Source organism: Coregonus clupeaformis, chromosome 31 (assembly GCF_020615455.1).
Source record: "Coregonus clupeaformis isolate EN_2021a chromosome 31, ASM2061545v1, whole genome shotgun sequence".
Taxonomy (NCBI): domain Eukaryota; kingdom Metazoa; phylum Chordata; class Actinopteri; order Salmoniformes; family Salmonidae; genus Coregonus; species Coregonus clupeaformis.
In genome coordinates, this window is record NC_059222.1 from 9,306,827 (window position 1) to 9,328,522 (window position 21,696).

A 21,696-nucleotide genomic window follows, 5' to 3' on the forward strand; every position below is an offset into this window, starting at 1 on the left:
GATGAGATCTTCAGGGACATGCAGGGGCAGGGGGTCGTTGTGTACATAGATGACATTCTCGTGTACTCGCCTACCCGTGTCGAGCATGTGGCCCTGGTGCGCAGAGTGTTGCGGAGGCTGGTGGAGCACGACCTTTATGTTAAGGCAGAGAAGTGTCTGTTTTTCCAGGAGTCGGTCTCCTTTTTGGGGTATCAGTTGTCTGCGTCAGGGGTGAAGATGGAGGTAGACCGGGTGTCAGCCGTGCGTAATTGGCAAACACCAACCACTGTGAAGGAGGTGCAGCAGTTTTTGGGGTTTGCGAATTACTACCGGAGGCTTATCCGGGGTTTTGGACAGGTGGCAGCTCCCATCACGTCTCTCTTGAAGGGGGTCGGTGCGTCTGCAGTGGTCTGCCGAGGCGGACAGGGCGTTTGGGAGGCTGAAGGACCTGTTTACCTCGGCTCCAGTGCTGGCACATCCGGATCCCTCTTTACCATTTCAGGTAGAGGTGGACGCGTCTGAGGCCGGTATAGGAGCCGTGCTTTCACAACGGTCAGGCGCGCCACCTAAACTCCGCCCCTGTGCTTTTTATTCCAAGAAGCTCAGTCCGGCGGAGCGAAACTATGACGTAGGGGACAGGGAGCTGTTAGCCGTGGTAAAGGTGTGGAGGCACTGGCTTGAGGGGGCTCAACACCCTTTCCTCATTTTGACGGACCACCGTAACCTGGAGTACATCCGGGCAGCGAGGAGGCTAAACCCTCGGCAGGCTAGATGGAATATGTTTTTGACCCGGTTTACATTTAAGATCACGTACATCCCTGGGTCACAGAACGGTAAGGCAGATGCGCTGTCTCGGCGGTATGACACGGAGGAGAGGTCCGTGGAGCCCACTCCCATACTGCCGGAGTCGTGTCTGGTGGCACCGGTAGTGTGGGAGGTCGATGCTGAGCTCGAGCGGGCGTTACGCACCGACCCTAGTCCACCACAGTGCCCGGAGGGTCGGAAGTACGTTCCGCTCGAGGTTCGGGGATCGATTGATCTATTGGGCTCACACGTCACCCTCCTCTGGACACCCGGGTATCGGCCGGACAGTGCACTGTCTTAGTGCCAAGTACTGGTGGCCCACGTTGGCAAGGGATGTGAGGGTTTATGTTTCCTCCTGCTCGGTGTGCGCCCAGTGTAAGGTGCCTAGACATCTGCCTAGGGGTAAGTTACTACCCCTGCCCGTTCCACAACGACCATGGTCCCACCTCTCGGTGGATTTCCTTACTGACCTTCCTCCTTCACAGGGGAATACCACTATACTGGTCGTTGTGGACCGGTTTTCTAAGGCCTGTCGTTTGCTCCCCATGCCGGGCCTTCCTACCGCCCTGCAAACTGCCGAAGCCCTATTCACCCATGTGTTCCGGCACTACGGGGTACCCGAGGATATTGTGTCTGATCGAGGTCCCCAATTTACCTCCAGAGTCTGGAGGGCCTTTATGGAGCGGTTGGGGGTCTCGGTGAGCCTCACCTCGGGTTACCACCCGGAGAGTAATGGGCAGGTGGAACGTGTGAACCAGGATGTGGGTAGGTTTCTTAGAACATACTGCCAGGACCGGCCGGAGGAGTGGGCAAGGTACGTTCCCTGGGCCGAAATGGCCCAGAATTCCCTACGCCATTCCTCCACTAACCTAACCCCTTTCCAATGTGTGTTAGGTTACCAGCCGGTTCTGGCACCTTGGCAGCAGAGCCAGATCGAGGCTCCTGCGGTGGATGAGTGGGCGAGGCGCTCGGAGGAGACATGGAACGCTGCACACGTCCACCTGCAGCGGGCCCTCCGACGTCATAAGGCGAGCGCCGATCTCCACCGCAGTGAGGGACCGGTGTACGCACCTGGTGATCGAGTCTGGCTCTCTACCAGAAACCTGCCCCTCCGCCTGCCCTGTCGGAAACTGGGTCGGCGGTTTGTGGGGCCATTTAAAGTCCTGGGAAGGTTGAACGAGGTGTGTTACAAATTACAGCTACCTGTTGAATATAAAAGTATTAACCCCTCGTTCCATGTGTCCCTTCTCAGGCCGGTGGTAGCTGGCCCACTCCAAGAAAGTGAGATCAGGGAGACTCCTCCGCCCCCATTGGACATCGAGGGGCACCGGCGTACTCCGTGAGGTCCATCTTGGATTTGAGACGTCGGATGGGGGGTCTCCAATATCTAGTGGAGTGGGAGGGGTACGGTCCGGAGGAGCGGTGCTGGGTGCCGAGGAGAGACATTTTGGACCCGTCTCTCCTGACGGAATTCCATCGTGGGCACCCGACGCACCCTGCTCCGCGTCCTCCGGGTCGTCCCCGAGGCCGGAGTCGGCGCACGTCTGGAGCCGCGTGTCAAGGGGAGGGTACTGTCACGGTTTCGGCCGAGGCTGCCTCTCTCCCTTGTTCGGGCAGGCTTCGGCGTTCGTTGTCTCCGGAATACTAGCTGCCACCGTTGTATGTTTCATGTTCGTTTGCTTTTGTCTTTTTTGTTGTGACACCTGTTCTCGTTTAGCCTAATTAGTGTCCTATAAGTTTCTCGTTGTGTTTGTCTAGTGTTGTGTGTTATTGATTTTGGTCTGTCGTGTGTTGGGCTTATTTTCGCCCTTTCGCTCGGTTGAGCTTTCCTCCACTGCGTTGGAGCGTTACGCACCTGTTAGTGCGCTTTTGCTTATTCGCCTTCGTGCGTATTTTTGCCTTCGGGCAAGTGTTGTTAGTTTTCCTGTTTGGAGATTTACTAAAGTTGTTTGGACTATCCTTCGGTGTTCTGCGTTTGATTCCACCACTACACCCACCTACAGCACGCGTGACAAGATGGTACAAGGGTAGAATTGTTCTGCAAGCATATGTACACCTACAGTACACTAGTAGTTGCGTGTCGATGTGAAAATGAATAAAGGCTTCACATGTTTTGTCACGCATATAGTATGTGGCCCTTCACTTGGTTTCAAAAACTCAATGTGGCCCTTGAGCCAAAAGGTTTGCCCACCCTTGATATAGAGCCATGACTAACTACATGGAACTATATTCCACATCAGGTAACTGATGCAAGCAGTATAATCTGATTTAAAAAACAGAGAAAAATGGAACAGCGGGGACTGTGAACCAACACAAACATAAGCGCAGACACATGCATACACACACACTACCACACATACGCACTATACACACACGCACACATGGATTTTGTGTTATAGATATGTGGTAGTGGAGTAGGGGCCTGAGGGCACACACTTGTGTTGTGAAATCCGTTATGAATGTATTGTAATGTTTTTAAAATTGTATAACTGCCTTAATTTTGCCGGACCCCAGGAAGAGTAGATGCTGCCTTGGCAGCAGCTAATGGGGATCTATAATAAATACAGATACCTGTAACACACCCAAGCCTGACAGAGACAGAACTCCACAGACCTTTTACCCCTTTATGACATGGTGTAATATGTGTAATATGACATGGTTCAAATGGACTCCGGCTGCTGCCTGGTCTACCTTCTGCACTCACGTTACACTGTAAATGACAGTTATAACGGCAGTAAATCTGCTCCTGTTCTCCAGTTGTGTTGGTTTTGATACTGATACCCAGTGGCTAGTGCTTGACTAATATGCAGTGAGACTGGAGGAGACTTGGCTGCCAACACACATTTCAGATTACATGCAGTCGCAGTCTTATGAGTTCAATGAATCTATCACTAACTAATACATCTATTAATAAACACATAAAATCCCAACACAGACATTCATCAGGCCATTCAAATGTCACTTTTTTTTTCACTGGAAAATGTGCCCCATGTGCTATGGATATTTAGCCTGTACTCTGTCATCGTGTCAAAGGCACCAACAGCTTGCTGATGTCTGCTGGGAATGTGATAGATGACAGATCTTTAGATGACACAGTCCCATAGTTATTAACAAAGACCGAAAGAGAGAGAGATAGACACAGAGAGAGCGAGAGAGAGAGAGAGAGAGATAGATAGAGAGAGCGAGAGAGAGACAGACACAGAGAGAGAGAGAGAGAGAGAGAGAGAGAGAGAGAGAGAGAGAGAGAGAGAGAGAGAGAGAGAGAGAGAGAGAGAGAGAGAGAGAGAGAGAGAGAGAGAGAGACTTGGCTCTGGCCCCTGGCTACAGTATGAACAGAACTTCCCTGGCGATGGCTCCCACAGTGGCTGCTATCTAGAACCTAAAAGGGTTCTTCGGCTTTAAAGAACCCTTTTTGGTACCAGGTAGAACTCTTTTGGGTTCCCTGTAAAACCCTCTGTGTAAAGGGTTCTACATGGAACAAAAAAGGGTTATCCTATGGGGACAGCCAAAGAACACTTTTGGAACTGTGGGAGCCATCGCCAGGGAAATTCTCTTTATGGAAGACTCCTTTGTCTCAGCTAGCTGGTGGAAGTGAAGACCATTGTCACATTCAATGTGTGGCCTTTAGTCTGCTCTGATGAATAGAGCTCCTTATGGACCATCCACATGCTGTGACTTAGACATAACAGCTTCCTCTGTTGGCTTGCAATGGATAAAAACATCTAATGGTAATTGCACACAGATGCTGCATTGGAGAACAGAGGGAGGAGAGGGAGGAAAATGACACTGAAAAGAATATTTAGAGAGGAGAATGAAGAATGTCATAATTGTGGCTGCTTTGAAATGGACCACTCAGTCTGGAGTCCCCATGAAGAACTTTGGCCTTTGTGACAGCACTGACATCATCCATGTTAATTGACATCAATGAAAGATGTGACTAGACTTTGGTAAAGCATTTTCCATTCAACCACTCAAGTTTGGTGTGACATTTTTGGGGGGGATTCTAGCCTCCATTCCACACCTTCATTTACATATATTTTCTCTCTGCAGAATCTACAACTTAGCCAAAATATAACCCTATCCCCAACCTACCGCAAACTCCCTAAATGAAACTCATCCATCCATCTACTCTGCCCATCCCACTGCTGTTGCCACTAGCCTCCATAGCAGTAGATCCCAGATCATCACAGAGGATCATCTCAGATCACATCCCAGATCATCATGGAGGATAATCAGCGGTTTTCTCCTTGCTCCTGTCTTTTTCAAGTTCCTGTTTTCTAGTTTTCCCTGTTTTGACCATTCTGCCTGACCTGACCCTGAGCCTGCCTGCCGTTCTGTACCTTTTGGACACTGACCTGGATTACTGACCTCTGCCTGCCCTTGACCTGTCGTTTGACTGCCCCCTGTTTTTGTAATAAACTTGTGTTACTTCGACACTGTCTGCATCTGCGTCGTCTCCTGAAACGTGATAGTTCGGACCTCTGGGTGTAATGGCTAAGGTGTTGGACTGACAGTTGCAGAGAGTTACAAAGTCCCGGCCGGGTTACCAAATCACTGAAATATCCTAGCAACACTTTCCTTGAACCCTCTGATATAAAGTCTACTACATAATGGTGTTATGATAATGTCAACATAAAGTCTTACCAGCATGGATGGGGTCGACTCCATTTCAAATCATTCAAAATAAAAATCTGAAAAGGAGAAATTATCTTTCAAATGTGTGCTTTTTCAATCTCCTGAATTGACAGGATTAAAATGGAACTGACCCTAACCAGTATCGTCACATGGAGCCAGGTGAGATGATAATACAGGTGAGAACACAGTAGACTGACAATGACTTACTACTACTACTGAAAGGTCACTGGTTCGAATCCCAGGGCAGACAAGGTAAAACATATATTGCTGTGCCCTTGAGCAAGGTACTTATCCCCAATTGCTCCCTGTGCGTGTCTCAGGGGAAGTTGGAATATGCAAAAAAACACATTTCTATGGGAAAATAAAAGCACCACCCAAATTACTACTGGCTACTGCTGCTCCTACAGCAGCAGCTTCGCTGGTGACAGGTCAGGATAGCACAACAGCATCAGCCTTGATATAAACCTGATAAATAAGATCACTGATTAGATTTACTGCCTACTGTGCCTAGCAAAAAACATGCCCAGGCATGCTTCCCATGGCTGCTGTGTGTGTGTGTGTGTGTGTCACACCCTGACTCAGGGGACGCTTATATGTTGAGTCAGGGTGTGTATATTCCTTGTTGTGCTTTTTCTATGTGGCTTGTCTAGTATGTATAGTTCTATGTTGGCCGGTGTGGTTCCCAATCAGAGGCAGCTGTCGCTCGTTGTCTCTGATTGGGGACCATACTTAGGCAGCCTATTGGCACTGTCTAGTTGTGGGATCTTGTTCCAGTTAAGGTTGGTTGTGTATCTACCTTAGGACTTCACGTTTCGTTTCGTTTATTGTTTTGTCGTGTGTTTATTAAGTTTAATAAACATGTACGTATATCACGCTGCGCCTTGGTCTGTCCCGTCATTCAACGAACGTGACAGAAGATCCCACCAAACGAGGACCAAGCAGCGTGTTCAGGCGGAGCGGATGGCCATGTCACAGGTGGCCAATTTGTGGTCATGGGAGGAGATATTTGCAGGGAAAGGACCATGAGCTAATGTAGATGCCCAGGCAGGAGAGGAGCAACGGCAACACGGAGGAGGCCGGTCGAGGAGGAAGCCCGAGAAGCAGCCCCAATAACATTTTGGGGGGGGGCACACGGGGTGGTTGGCGGAGCCTAGGGTTAGAGCAGAGCCAACTCCCCGTACTCACGCGAAGAGGCGTATGACTGGGCAAGCTCCGTGTTATGCGGAGCTACGTACTGTGTCGGTGCGTGTCGCCAGCCCGGCCCGGCCTGTTCCTGCTCCTCGCACCAAGCCAGTGGTGCGCGTCGCCAGTCCGGCCCGGCCTGTTCCTGCTCCTCGCACCAAGCCAGTGGTGCGCGTCGCCAGTCCGGCCCGGCCCGTTCCTGCTCCTCGCACCAAGCCAGTGGTGCGCGTCGCCAGTCCGGCCCGGCCCGTTCCTGCTCCTCTCACCAAGCCAGTGGTGCGCGTCGCCAGTCCGGCCCGGCCCGTTCCTGCTCCTCGCACCAAGCCAGTGGTGCGCGTCGCCAGTCCGGCCCGGCCCGTTCCTGCCCCTCGCACCAAGCCAGTGGTGCGTGTTCCTAGTCCAGTCCGGCCCGTGCCTGCTCCTCGCACCAGACCAGTGGTGCATTTGTCCAGTCCGGCACGGCCCGTGCCCAGCTGCTCCACTCCGGAGCCAGAGCAGTCCGCTCCACCGGTGCCTGATCCAGTTCCGGTCAGCCGCTCCACTCCGGAGCCAGAGCAGTCCGCTCCACCGGTGCCTGATCCAGCTCCGGTCAGCGGCTCCACTCCGGAGCCAGAGCAGTCCGCTCCACCGGTGCCTAGTCCAGCTCCGGTCAGCGGCTCCAGTCCAGACCCAGACGTCAGCCCCTCTCCAGGTTCGGGGTCTCCCACACCAGGGTCCAGACAGGGCCTGGCGTATCGTGGGAGGAAGGAGAGGGGAAGCAGCACGCCGAGGTCCAGACCAGACCAGGGGCGCAACAGGGAGGCGGAGAGTGAGCCGGATCCGCCTCCGAGGCGGAATGCCCACCCGGCCCCTACCCTGTTATGTTTATGTTGTGCGGTCGGAGTCCGCACCTTTGGGGGGGGGGGTACTGTCACGCCCTGACTCAGGGGACGCTTATATGTTGAGTCAGGGTGTGTATATTCCTTGTTGTGCTTTTTCTATGTGGCTTGTCTAGTATGTAAAGTTCTATGTTGGCCGGTGTGGTTCCCAATCAGAGGCAGCTGTCGCTCGTTGTCTCTGATTGGGGACAATACTTAGGCAGCCTATTGGCACTGTCTAGTTGTGGGATCTTGTTCCGGTTAAGGTTGGTTGTGTATCTACCTTAGGACTTTACGTTTCGTTTCGTTTATTGTTTTGTCGTGTGTTTATTAAGTTTAATAAACATGTACGTATATCTCCCACATTCAACGAACGTGACAGTGTGTAGGGGAGTTGAAGTTAACAATGGAAGTAGAAAAGGGGACACACACCAATAAGTTACAAACAGGAAACAAACAGAGCTAGGAAAAGGTTAGGTGGATATCTACTCTCTCTCTCCCTATCTCTTTTTCTGTCACTCTATCTCTCTCTCTCTGTAGGATAATAAACAACATGTGAGCATGTTTCACTACCAAGCCACACCCTTCATAATGCTTTAACACTCTGCATAACTCTGATTCCAAACTACTGCATAACTCTGATTCCAAACTACTCCCACATACAGTACTTACCTCAGAGTAACACGATATCATCCACAGACTGTTGCTAAACACCGGACCAACACCTTGCTGCTGTAGAGAGGAATTCGGAAGCTGTTGTGTCATTCACTGGAATTTCCCTCGAGGGAACCATTGGATTTCATGCCCTTCAATCAGTTGGTGTATGCAGGATAGGCCCTAGACCAGTGGAAGACCAGTGTGCTATGTTGCTAGCTAAGAATCGTGTTGGAAAAAAGAGGCATATCCCATCTGTTGTCAACTAATCATGTTGACAACATAAACAGCATGGGTTTGGGATGTCTCAAACCCCCAGCACTCTATGGACCAGCTTTTATAGAGGAACATCATTGTAATAAGCAATGTAACCATATGTAATACACCATGTAACACCATATTGTAATACGCCATGTATGCACTCTTAATGAGTGGGACCAAATTATTCAGATGGTTCGATGAGTCAGTCTATTTAAGGACCATAATGACGTCCACTAATAACTACTTTTACAGAAAAGCCTTGAGTCATCAGAAGTCACTTCCTCTCAGAAAGGAAACCAAAACAAACACTTGAGGTTATGGGTCAGTTTTTCTCTCCATGGGATCCTATCATCCTTCTGCAAGCTGGATGAGAGGAAATTGACCCTGTCTTTAAACACTTACTGTCTCCGACATGTAGGGAGAATGGGGTAAATTCTGTATAGAATTTTTGGATTGTTGTTTGTTATAACACAGGGCACCATTGAAAAAGAGACCCTGGTCTCATTTGGGATTCTCTGTATAAATAAAGGTTAAATCAATAAAAATGCAACAAATATTCTAAGGGATTGCCTAATGCCTGCCTCAAATATATCACCAGCCAGAAACTCACATATAAAGGTGGGAAATTGAGAATGTTCCAAGTTATTAATGCTCCTGTGCTGGTCACATGTCTCAGCTGTAGCCAGGGAAATATCAATAGCTCAAAAATGGATTGGAGGATAGAGAGAGAGAGAGAGAGAGAGAGAGAGAGAGAGAGAGAGAGAGAGAGAGAGAGAGAGAGAGAGAGAGAGAGAGAGAGAGAGATATGGCATTCCACCTGTTTCTTTCATTTCAACACTCGTCTCTGGCCCCTGGCTACAGTATGAACAGAACTTCCTTGGCGACTGCTTCCCACAGTGGCTGCTATCTAGAACCTAAAAGGGTACTTCGGCTGTCCCCTTAGGAGAACCCTTTGAAGAACCCTTTTTGGTACCAGGTAGAACTATTTTGGGTTCCATGTAAAACCCTTTGTAGGGTTCTTAATGGAACTCAAAAGGGTTCTACCTGGAACCAAAATAAATACATGAGATCATAGTTGACTTCCCTCAGGCAAGTCTAGGGATCCCACCCATATGACCTGTGTGTGTGTGTGTGTGTGTGTGTGTGTGTGTGTGTGTGTGTGTGTGCGTGTGTACAGGTGGGACATTTTGAATGTTCCAAGTTATTGATGCTCCTGTGCTGGTCACATGTCTTAGCTGTAGCCAGGGAAACATCAATAGCACAAAAATGGATTGGTGGGGGAGGATATAGAGAGAGAGAGAGAGAGAGAGAGAGAGAGAGAGAGAGAGAGAGAGAGAGAGAGAGAGAGAGAGAGAGAGAGAGAGAGAGAGAGAGAGAGGATGAGAGAGGGAGAGAGGATGAGAGGGAGGAGAGAGAGAGAGAGAGAGAGAGAGAGAGAGAGAGAGAGAGATGGCATTCCACCTGTTTCTTTCATTTCAACACTTGGCTCTGGCCCCTGGCTACAGTATGAACAGAACTTCCCTGGCGATGGCTCCCACAGTGGCTGCTATCTAGAACCTAAAAGGGTTCTTCAGCTTTAAATAACCCTTTTTGGTACCAGGTAGAACTCTTTTGGGTTCCCTGTAAAACCCTCTGTGTAAAGGGTTCTACATGGAACAAAAAAGGGTTATCCTATGGGGACAGCCAAAGAACACTTTTGGAACTTTTTTCTAAGAATGTAGAGTTGACATGATACAGTCTGAAGTGTAATGAGCAGATTTAGTTTGGTCTTGTGTTGTTAATCTCATAACTCAGTCAGCCACAGTGTGATCTAATCTCAATTTATGATGTAATAAAATTGAGGTTACGAAATGGAAGATTGCAGAAAAGAGGATTATCGCTAATAGTATTGGTGCTCTTTCCCAAATCATAATCCAATGGTCTCTACATCCAAAACTCCATATCAGACATTCAGTGAGAATGAATAGAGATGTGAGCCTTTCCTGCCTCACAAAACTCAAAATAAATACATGAGATCATAGTTGACTTCCCTCAGGCAAGTCTGGGGATCCCACCCCAATGACCTGTGTGTGTGTGTGTGTGTGTGTGTGTGTGTGTGTGTGTGTGTGTGTGTGTGTGTGTGTGTGTGTGTGTGTGTGCATGTGTTTGACAGTGATGAGGCAGTAGACAGACAGAAACCTGTTTTGATGTCATGCGTGTTGACATGCCTGAGGAAAGCAAATAGACCTACACATTGTGCACTTTTAGAATTAGTGGTGACTCGAGGAACCCTGGAGAACATCAAGGAACACCTGGAGTTCCTCAAGGAACCATTTCTAGTGGTTCATATTTGCACCATTGACTAGTTGAGGTGTTCTTGGAGGAACCTTTAATGTTTCAATGTAGCAAAGGGTTCCTGGAGGAACCCTGGACTGAAGGCGTGGCTTAGTAGGGTCATGGCTTTCAGATAGATATTTTTAGGCCACCCGTGGGAGTAAATGTAATTCCTGTTCATCTGTTCTGTTGTATTGTCATTAAGGTTGAACACTAACAGTTTTGTAGCTTCAATGAGGCTTACGGAGGTGTATTACACACAAATTCATTACTTATTTTTACCCCCTCACCTCACAACTCCAGTTCGACCCAAACTTGACAAAAATTACCAAACGGAAAAGACCAGACAAACAATAGACCAACAAGAGACCAGACCAGAAGACCAGCCCAGAACCCAAACCCCGATATCAGAAAACACGACCCGCCAAAACCCCTATCCCCTCAGAGAAACCGTCTCCCCCTCCCACACTCCATTACTTCAGCTGATCGCTCTTCCCTGCATCTTACTGTCCCTGATTCCCCACTCCCACCACCAACTGCATCCCCTAACATACCCCCTCCTGCCCCTGACTCCCCCCGCCCTGTTCCTTAGTGACCCAGAACCACACCGCTTACATGCTGACTAGACCGGGCACGCGCATGCATCCGTGTGCGCCATCGCGCGCATGTTGATTTTGTCCATCCACACCAGGCCTGATCAGGACACGCAGGTTGAAATATCAAACGAACTCTGAGCCAACTATATTAATTTGGGGACAGATTGAAACATATGAAACATTTATAGACATTTAGCTAGCTAGCTTGCTATTGCTAGCTAATTTGTCGTGGGATATAAATATTAGGTTGTTATTTTACCTGAAATGCAAAAGGTCAATTTCTTCTGGATCTTTGTAGAATATTGACCCCTTTTGAGTCACACAAAATTCCATAGATAAAAGGGGAAACCTAGTTGGTTTCTAATATCCTCTCCTCCTTCAGTCTTCTTCTTCTGTGGACTCTATATGGGGGTTGCAACCAACTTTGACTGGAGTGTGGACCACAGTTCATCTTTCAATCACCGACGTGGGTATATGCTAAAAACCAATTAGGAGATGGGAGAGGAGGGACTTGCAGTGTGTCAAGCGTCAAAAATAGAACCAAGTCTGGCTACGCAGACGCTCTTTGACGCGCACAAGCAGTTTGGATTAAATTATTGAACAACATGTATAGTGCATTCGGAAAGTATTCAGACCCCTTGACTTTTTCCACATTTTGTTACGTTACAGCCTTATTCAAAATGTATTTATTTTAAAGGTAGGACGCTACAAGCTTGGCACACCTGTATTTGGGGAGTTTCTCCCATTCCTCTCTGCAGATCCTCTCAAGCTCTGTCAGATTGGATGGGGATTGTTGCTGCACAGCTATTTTCAGGTCTCTCCAGAGATGTTAGACCGGGTTCAATTCCGGGCTCTGGCTGGGCCACTCAAGGACATTCAGAGACTTGTCCCGAAGCCACTCCTGCGTTGTCTTGGCTGTGTGCTTAGGGTCATTGTCCTGTTTTAAGGTGAACCTTCGCCCCAGTCTGAGGTCCTGAGCGCTCTGGAGCAGGTTTTTATCAAGGATCTCTTTGTACTTCGCTCCGTTCATCTTTCCCTCGATCCTGACAAGTCTCCCAGTCCCTGCAGCTGAAAAACATCCCCAAAGCATGATGCTGCCACCACCATGCTTCACCGTAGGGATGGTGCCAGGTTTCCTCCAGACGTGACGCTTGACATTCAGGCCAAAGAGTTTAATCTTGGTTTCATCAGACGAGAGAATCTTGTTTCTCATGGTCTGAGAGTCTTTAGGTGCCTTTTGGCAAACTCCAAGCGGACTGTCATGTGCCTTTTACTGAAGAGTGGCTTCCATCTGGCCACTCTACCATAAAGGCCTGATTGGTGGAGTGCTGCAGAGATGGTTGTCCTTCTGGAAGGTTCTCCCATCTCCACAGAGGAACTCTCGACCTCTGTCAGAGTGATCATCGGGTTCTTGGTCACCTCACTGACCAAGGCCCTTCTCCCCCGATTGCTCAGTTTGGCCAGGCGACCAGCTCTAGGAAGAGTCTTGGTGGTTCCAAACTTCTTCCATTTAAGAATGATGGAGGCCACTGTGTTCTTGGGGACCTTCAATGCTGCAGACATGTTTTGTTATCCTTCTCCAGAGCTGTGCCTCAACACAATCCTGTCTCGGAGCTCTAAGGACAATTCCTTCGACCTCATGGCTTGGTTTTTGCTCTGACATGCACTGTCAACTGTGGGACCTTATATAGACACGTGTGTACCTTTCCAAATCATGTCCAATCAATTGAATTTACCACACGTGGACTCCAATCAAGTTGTAGAACCATCTCAAGGATGATCAATGGAAACAGGATGCACCTGAGCTCAATTTCGAGTCTCATAGCAAAGGGTCTGAATACTTACGGAAATAAGGTATTTCTGTTTATTATTTTTAATAAATGTGCTAAAATTTCTAAAAACCTGTTTTCACTTTGTCATTATGGGATATTGTGTGTAGATTAAAAAAATATCAATTTTAGAATAAGGCTGTAACGTAATAAAATGTGGAAAATATCAAGGGGTCTGAATACTTTCCGAAGGCACTGTATATGTACATTTATTTTGCAACGCTCGCGCATGCAACGCGGGCGGTGTGGTCACCATGTTAGCCCTCCTTGCCCCTGACCGCGCACAGCAGCAAACCAGCCAGTCCCAGTCCAGACCCTCCGTACCCTCCGAACCGCCATCACCCCTCCCAGCATCTCCCATTCCATCACCAAGACAGTAGAGGGTTTCACCAGGCAGTCGGTGGGGAGTCATGGCAAGACCTGTGAAGAGCCAAGAACCACCCAACAACACAAACGACCCGCTAGAGGCCCTCATCCAAATCTGCTATGAAATTATCAGAACTGGACCACCCCCCAGCCTTGCCGCCGCATTGCTCCTCCTCCAACACCAGCCTAGGCCAATGGACATTAGGCGTCACCATGCTACAGTTCGGCTGGCGGCTAGCCAAAGTGCTCCCATACTCCCTTTTAAGACCTTGACTTGAAAAACAAGAAAAAAGTGGCAATAGTACTGTTTGTCCATTTAGAGACGCAGTAGCCAGTATACACTTCCTCAAAATAGTCTGAATTTATCTAAGATAACTCAAGAAATCTGTCATTAACTTTGATGTTTTTGCAGAGGAGATCTTAGTTGTGTAATTTTACATCTAACTAATATGTTTGATGCAGTGTTTCCCAATGATGAAATGTACATGAAAACGAGTCGTCTCTAGTTGAATGACAACAAAGACTTTACTGAAAAATCCCTACTGTTGTCCTATCACCGACGAAGGGGTGTAGACTTCAGCTACCGACTTCGGCTTGCCTAAATAAATAAAATTGTGTGCCCGAACAACCAAAAAAACTCTTACCGAAGTCCAAAACTAACAAAAACGTCAAAAAATGTCGTCATAATATATACACAAACTCTTCCGAACGGTTTCGGCTGGGAAGCACGCAGACGCCTATACCCTTCACCACCCCTACCCCGCTGCTCCCTCGCCATCCCTTTCCCCCTTCCTCCCTCTACACTTATCCCTCTCACAGAACCAAACCAGAACCAGGAACGATTCATCAACACATCAGAAGAGGCGCGGAGGAAGGACCAAAGCTCTAGACCTACGCCTAGAGCAGGCCACAGGGGAGTACCATCATTGACCTCCGGGTCTTGTGCTTCCAGGTGTGTCTGCTCTCTCTTCAGGTTGTCCTTCCTCCCCTCTGCAGATCCAACACCAGTCCCAGTTCCAGCACCAGACCCAGTCACAACACCAGAACACCGGGAAGAGGCGCGGAGGAGGGACCAAACAACAGACATTCACCTGGAGCAAGCGGACCACAGGGGAGTGCCACAATTGACCTCTGGGTCAAGGGCTCCCTTGCATGTCTGCTTGCTCCTCAGGTTGTCCTTCATCCCCTCTGCAGATCCAGCATTAGTCCCAGCACCAATCCAGATCTCGGTTTCCAGCACCAGTCCCAGCACCAGACCACCAGACGAGGCGTGGAGGAGGGACCAACAACCAGACCTTCACTCAGAGCGAACAGGCCACAGGGAAGTACCACCATTGACCTGTGCGTCTGCTTGCTCCTCAGGTTGTCCTTCCTCCCCTCTATAGATCCCAACCCAGCCTCAGTTCCCGGTTCCTGGTTCCCAGTTGCTGTTTTTTCCCAGGTCCCCAGTCCCAGCACCAACCCCTGGTACCAGCACGATTTCCAACCCGGCCCCAACACCAACCCAGGTTTTCCCGGTCCCAGCCCCAACACCAGCACCAACCCTGGACACAGCACCGACCAACCACAACTATCACCTCCATCCAGCAACTGCTTCCCCTCCCCCAACACAAAGACACTAACACACCCTCAACCACTCCACCAGACGAACCATGACTGACAGACTGACTGACTAACAAATTGATGGACTGATTATTGATACCCGTTTCTTGACTGAATGCATTATTATTATTTTTTTTCATTTGTTTAGGTTAAGTTGGTTTGATTACTTATTGTTTTGAATTTCAACCAAATTGATTTGAAATGTTCACTTATTATGAATTTTGAAAAACTGCACTGACAAGTAAAATTAAATAAAAGAGATTTACAGAGGTGTATGAGATCCTCAAGAGCCCATGCAAATCCCAAAGTTGGAATAGTTACCACTTTATAACTATATGTAATCAGCTATTATAATATCATTAATATAAAATCTGAATATGTCATATGCATACATATTCTATGAACATTTTAATTTGCAGTGTACAAACTTAATATGATGAACAGGAATTACATTTACTCTAACGGGTGGCCAAAAATAACTATCTGAAAGCCACACCTCCAATAAGCCATGCCTCCAATCTTCTGATAGGCTGCCACCTCTACAATATATTATTAAAAAGGTTCAAAATTGAACCCCTCCCAACAAAAAACTGTTCCGGTTTGAACCTTTACACAGGAGTTCCTCAAACACCATTTTCAGAGGGTTTTTGAACTGGAAAGGTTCCCCCTGTATGGCAATTTTTTTAAACCCAAAAGGTTCTTCCAACCCAGGCTCCTTTACTTCTAAGAGTGTATGCTACAGCAACCCGGATGCAATACTATCGGTTTGTCACCGTGGGCTATACAGTCGAAATCATGTTTTGAAAGATTGAAGTGTGTTGGATTGAGGCCAAATGCAATCCTCTCTCAATCTTCAAATCCTATTTTCCCTCGAATAGCCTACACAATGTGCATCGATAATATAGATTTGGCAACTCCAGTAGAAAACTCTAGATGTTTAAGTTTGCACTTTTTTACAGCAGCCTACCAAAGCATGATGGTCTCATAATTGCCTACCTTACTGAAAATGCTCAGGTCCTCAACAGCTCGCTCCACCTTGTTGGTCGCACTCCGATGAACAATATACCGTGTAAATCAAGTCACTTCATGACTCAATCATGCAACTGCAAGATGACATATACAATATAATCTCTTCTTAAACTGCATCCGAAATGGGGCATTCTGTCGCTCTCACAAACCGTGTCCTCTTCGTTGCCTTAACAGAGACACTCTCCACCGCTGACTGTCCCGGAGTCCGCTCGGCTCGTTCCGCGAGGAATTTCAGTCCGTCTGTACAGTTTCGCTCACGGGTACCGGGAACGGCCACGCGAGGTTGACTGTGCTGTGCTGGAGAGGGCAGAGAAAACTGAGAGTTGTCAAACGTCACCGCCAACCGTTGTGCCCGCGCTATAGCAGGCGCGCGGGCGTCTTTATGCGTGAGTATGAAAAATAATACAGGCTTATGTATTTATGTATGTTCTACCATAGAGAGCCTCAGCCATATATGGTTCCTGTAGTTGTGAGAGCATGTTATATTCTCCCTGATCCTTTAGAAACTCATTGCAGCCCCTCACTTCTGATGGGTCATGGATACCTCCAGATACTAGATACCCTAACCAACGTTTTGTACCACAAGCAATGAAGCCAAGAATAACACCACAGAACCCCTCCCGGTAAAACCCTATCGAGGTGGGCTCTCTTCTCCCTCCTACAGACCCTGCGAGCTGGGTGTCCATGGGTGTTCTGTTCTGTCTATAGGTCTTCCTTTATCTCTGGGTTACTATTTCTGTCTAATAACACCTGAGAGCAGAAGACCCCATTTGATCTATTCACCTGATCACTGTTACTCATCACCATGACCAATCACTGTGTGACATAAGGGTCAAGAAGTTGAAAATATTTTCATTTTTCTAAAAACAGCCTTTTCCTGCAATCTAGAACAATAATCATTATGCTTAATTCTATGTAAAAAAAAAAAAATGTAGATTTTTCTGCATATCTAAGCATACCTCTTAACCTGTCTGTATCCACCTGGGTTTTTTTTTTTTAAGAAACGAAATATGCTTCTCTGCATCACTGCTAAAATCTGGGTAAAAGATTGAAAGGAATGTGAGTCTTATTCAGTACATTTAGTAATTGGTTTCTTTTCTGAATTCTACCAACCTTGCCAGCAGGCATGTCAGCTAAATATATCAAGGTAATGGCCACGAATGCAGCTCATTGTCTGATTGCCCTTATGACTCAGTGGTTTCAGAAACTTTGTTTTTACCAACAATTTCATAATTGAAATTATAAAAATGATCACCCCAACTCAGGTTGATGTGGCCATACTAGCTATAGGCAACAACCAACAAGTGGGTTGTCTGTCTAGCTCCAGCACATGCATTGTAACCCTGGCAACAACAGCAGTGGGATCAGTACCCTGCATAGACGATGAAGCAAGAGCCGAATGATGGCATAAGTTTGAGGAAGAAATAAGCATTTGTCTGACATCAAGTCACACGCATTAATAAGCTACTTCCTCATGAGTGGATAGAATGGGTGAAATAATGGGTGAAAGAAAGAAAGAAAGAAAGAGAAATAAAGAAAGTAAAGAACAGAGGCAAAGCAGGGACTTGATCCAATTCAAAAAATCTGTTTGTGTCATCGGGAAAACTAACATCTGCTTGTTTAGAATAACATCTGTTTAAATATGTCTCTACAGGCCTGTCAGGTACATTGGTGCATGACTGCTTTTGGAGCAGGTGTCAGAGAATGTTTCTGAGAGAGAAAACATGGATATGGCATGAAGAGACGGAAAATTATAAACATCAGCCAGAGACCGTCTCCAAATGCTCTGTAGCATGATACTGCATTGTAACACAGATGTTGTATCTAAAAGAGTGGCCGTGTCCGAATAACCATACTTGTGTTCTAATAGTAGGCTTGTGGAATGCGCTTGACCCCATACAGTAGTAAATCAATAGCTCCCAGTATAAATATTTTAATTATTCACTGTATAAATACTTCAAGAGCCTCTCCAACCATTTCCTTTAACATCCACTGACAGGGTGATACAGTCATATTGAATACAGCGCAGACCCATTTCTAGAGAAAAGTAAAATACATTGAGCCTTTCAAGCAATTTGCTCTGACAACCACTGAGACTGTGGGACAGTCAAAGAATAGAATAGTTATAGAGTAAAATAACTCTCATAACAGGTTGTTATAGTATTACCCTATGGAGACAGGCCCAACCAATCCTGTTGTCAGGTTGACCTTGTGAACTCTGTCAGAACCTAAATATAAAGGACCAGGGAGACTTACAACAGATGATTTAAACATCTTTCAATCCTAGCATCTATACCCCCAGGACTGCTGAGTGTGTGTGCTTGTGTGTGTGCTTGTGTGTGTGTGTGTGTGTGTGTGTGTGTGTGTGCATTCTACTTCCTCCCTGCAGACCTGTTTTGGGATGCCTGTTGCTCGGTAACACACCGCTGTGCGACGCTTCAAAGCTCCCTTCCTCCTGCCGGTGCTCTGAGGCTCTGAGCAGGAAACAGCTCTGGCAGCACTTCACAAAATACAGGGTCAAAGAGCTGGGGAACTGGGGCTGCTGCAGTGTGGCTACACAGACACACACACCACCAACCACTACAAATATACACTGAACAAAAATATAAACGCAACATGTAAAGTGTTGGTCCCATGTTTCATGAGCTGAAATAAAAGATCCCAGAAATGTTCCATACACACAAAAAGCTTATTTCTCTCAACTTTTGTGCACAAATTTGTTTACATCCCTGTTAGTGAGCATTTCTCCTTTGCCAAGATAATCCATCCACCATAAACTGATTTAACAGCATGATCATTACACAGATTCACCTTGTGCTGGGACAATAAAAGGCCACTCTAAAATGTGCAGTTTTGTCACACAACACAATGCCACAGATTTCTCAAGTTTTGAGGGAGCGTGCAATTGGCATGTTGACTGCAGGAATGTCCACCAGAGCTGTTGCCAGATAATTGAATGTTCATTTCTCTACCATAAGCCACCTCCAACATCATTTTAGAGAATTTGGCAGTACGTCCAACCGGCCTCACAACCGCAGACCACGTACGTGTATGGCGTCAGGTGGGCGAGCGGTTTGCTGATGTCAACGTTGTGAACAAGGTGACCCATGGTGGCGGTGGGGTTATGGTATGGGCAGGAATAAGCTACGGACAACGAACACAATGACCAACAGATGCATTTCTGTATTCCCAGTCATGTGAAATCCATAGATTAGGGCCTAATGAATTTATTTCATTTGACTGATTTCCTCATATGAACTGTAACTCAGTAAAATAAATGTAATTGTTGCATGTTGCGTTTATATTGTTGTTCAGTATACATACAAATGCACACACAGATACTGTATATACAAACACAGACATACCATAATTAACCAGAGCCTTCCGCTGTCTGTAGTGTATGTCCTGTTATCATACAGTAGATTTACTGGGAACCTCTGCTGCTCAGATAATTGGCCAGAACAGAGAGAGATCTCTAGTTTCTGATGGTTTATGGCTCTCTGGTGGTTGGAGGGCCATGTCTGTGAAGTACGAGACAGAGCCACTTTTACCTTTGGACAGGCCAGTCAGTCCCAGTGGAGCGCAGCTGAAACTGGAATAACAAAGACTCACAGAGGTCAGAGAGAGGGAGCAGAGGGGGGCTTTGTCATGCTTTATGGTACCTGTTTCTCAGCGGTTGTCGTTGTGTGTGACCCACACACACACGCATTCGCACACAGGCTCGCGCACACACACACACACACACACACACACACACACACACACACACACACACACACACACACACACACACACACACACACACACACACACACACACACACACACACACACACACACCTCTGGTCAACACACTGTAACCAGGGGGTCTCTGGTCTGGTTTTTTTAATAGTTATGGTCATGTCATCACAAGCAGCCAGATTCGTGGCCTAACTGCCTACTGTCAGACCCATAAAATACTGGGGCCAGTGGTGACAGAAGGGACGAGATGAAACCAACCAGAAGGCACTACCATAATGTATTCTACAAGTCAGATTTTACACACTCACATCCATTTATTATTAGATAATTTAAAATACATTATGGCCTAATACTAGCCTACACTATTTCCTTATTATAAAGTGCAGCTTCAGATGTTAATGAAAAGCTTATGTAAGAGGTATTATGGCTGCAGGGTAGACAGTAGTTAGGGTCTGAGAGACTTACAAGACTTCATTAAAACCTAACAGAGCAGAACCCCCCCCCCAAAAAAGAAAGTGTGCACTTGTCTTTTCTGACTAGCACTGACTTCTTTATTGAGCAAAAATGTACTTGCTACAACTGTGATATGTGGTTGTCTTACCTAGATGTCTTAAGATGAATGCACCAACTGTAAGTCTCTCTGGATAAGAGTGTCTGCTAAATTACTAAAATGTAAATGTATTACCCAGAGTCAATGATCCTCAAGGGACGCCAACTCGTTTAGTTCTTTTAAAAACGTATCTTTCTCTTTTTATCTCTCCATTTATCTCTCCCTCACATTCTCTGTCTCTTTCTTTCTTTCTTTCTTTCTTTCTTTCTTTCTTTCTTTCTTTCTTTCTTTCTTTCTTTCTTTCTTTCTTTCTTTCTTTCTTTCTTTCTTTCTTTCTTTCTTTCTTTCTTTCTTTCTTTCTTTCTTTCTCTCCCTCACTTTTTCTCTCTCTCTGTATAGACACATTAAGGAAAGTGAGGGACAGTGAGAGAGAGAATGCCAGAGAGAAAGAGAGCAAATTAACCGTGTAATAGCTTTTATAAGGCATGCAGGCCTTTCCCCTCCCCTTTAATTGTTTTGTAGCCTGTGTGAGCCCTAAACTACGTGCAGGAAATTCAGAAAGCCACTTCCCTTTTGAATAGGCTGATTACAATGCACAGCCAGCACAAATGAGCTTTCAGTCCAATCTATGTCGGTCAGGATGGAGTGAAGGTTTACAGGATATAGTGGAGGAAAACACATTGAGACTATAATTCTTCCATTCTACAAGTTACTGTACAGAGAAACGTTTGCTATAGCTTCCTAGACACTTCTCCTCAGTGCTCCTATGCAGTATAACATCTAAAAACTAAAGGGTTAATCCAATAAGAAAGAGGTGGACCGAACCACCAAGTATGAGCCACCAATTACGGAATCTAAATTCCTGTTATTTGTTTGTGGGTCCTACATTGCTCTCGAGATCCCAAGGCGTTAACAAGGCATTCTGCCTTATCCCAAGGGTTCTCAGCTATAAGCCCTGCTTACCAGGTGGACGATGTGAACTACAACCCGACTTTCTGTTTTAACGTTTAGAAGCGTCAGTAATCATCGCTTGTGATACGGTTTTCAAAACATATGGAATTATGTTTCATATCAGTGAGAAATAATCTTTCCAAAAAAATATATACACTTGCAGATCAGATCCATATGGCTGTGTGCCTCCAGCCGACGAACTACACTTCCGCTACACTTCCTCCCCAGTTACGCTTACACACAGCTGTTGGAGAACGCTAGATAGCTAATTAGCACAGGTGGTCATCTCTGTCTTCAGTATGTCTTCCGTAAACAAGCGCTGTAACATGGAGATATGGCCGTTTGGGA

The 21,696-nt window shown here is 46.8% G+C and overlaps 1 protein-coding gene across 1 annotated transcript in view; it reads right to left on the reverse strand.

Moving 5' to 3' along the window:
- rhbdf1b (rhomboid 5 homolog 1b (Drosophila)) overlaps positions 1 to 16,483 on the reverse strand; it is a 57,801-nt gene extending 41,318 nt beyond the window's left edge. The window contains exon 1 of the mRNA XM_041858809.2: positions 16,075 to 16,483. The gene's annotated coding sequence lies outside the window, so the exon portion shown is untranslated. The remainder of the gene's footprint in view (positions 1 to 16,074) is intronic.
- Between the last annotated feature and the right edge of the window lie 5,213 nt (positions 16,484 to 21,696).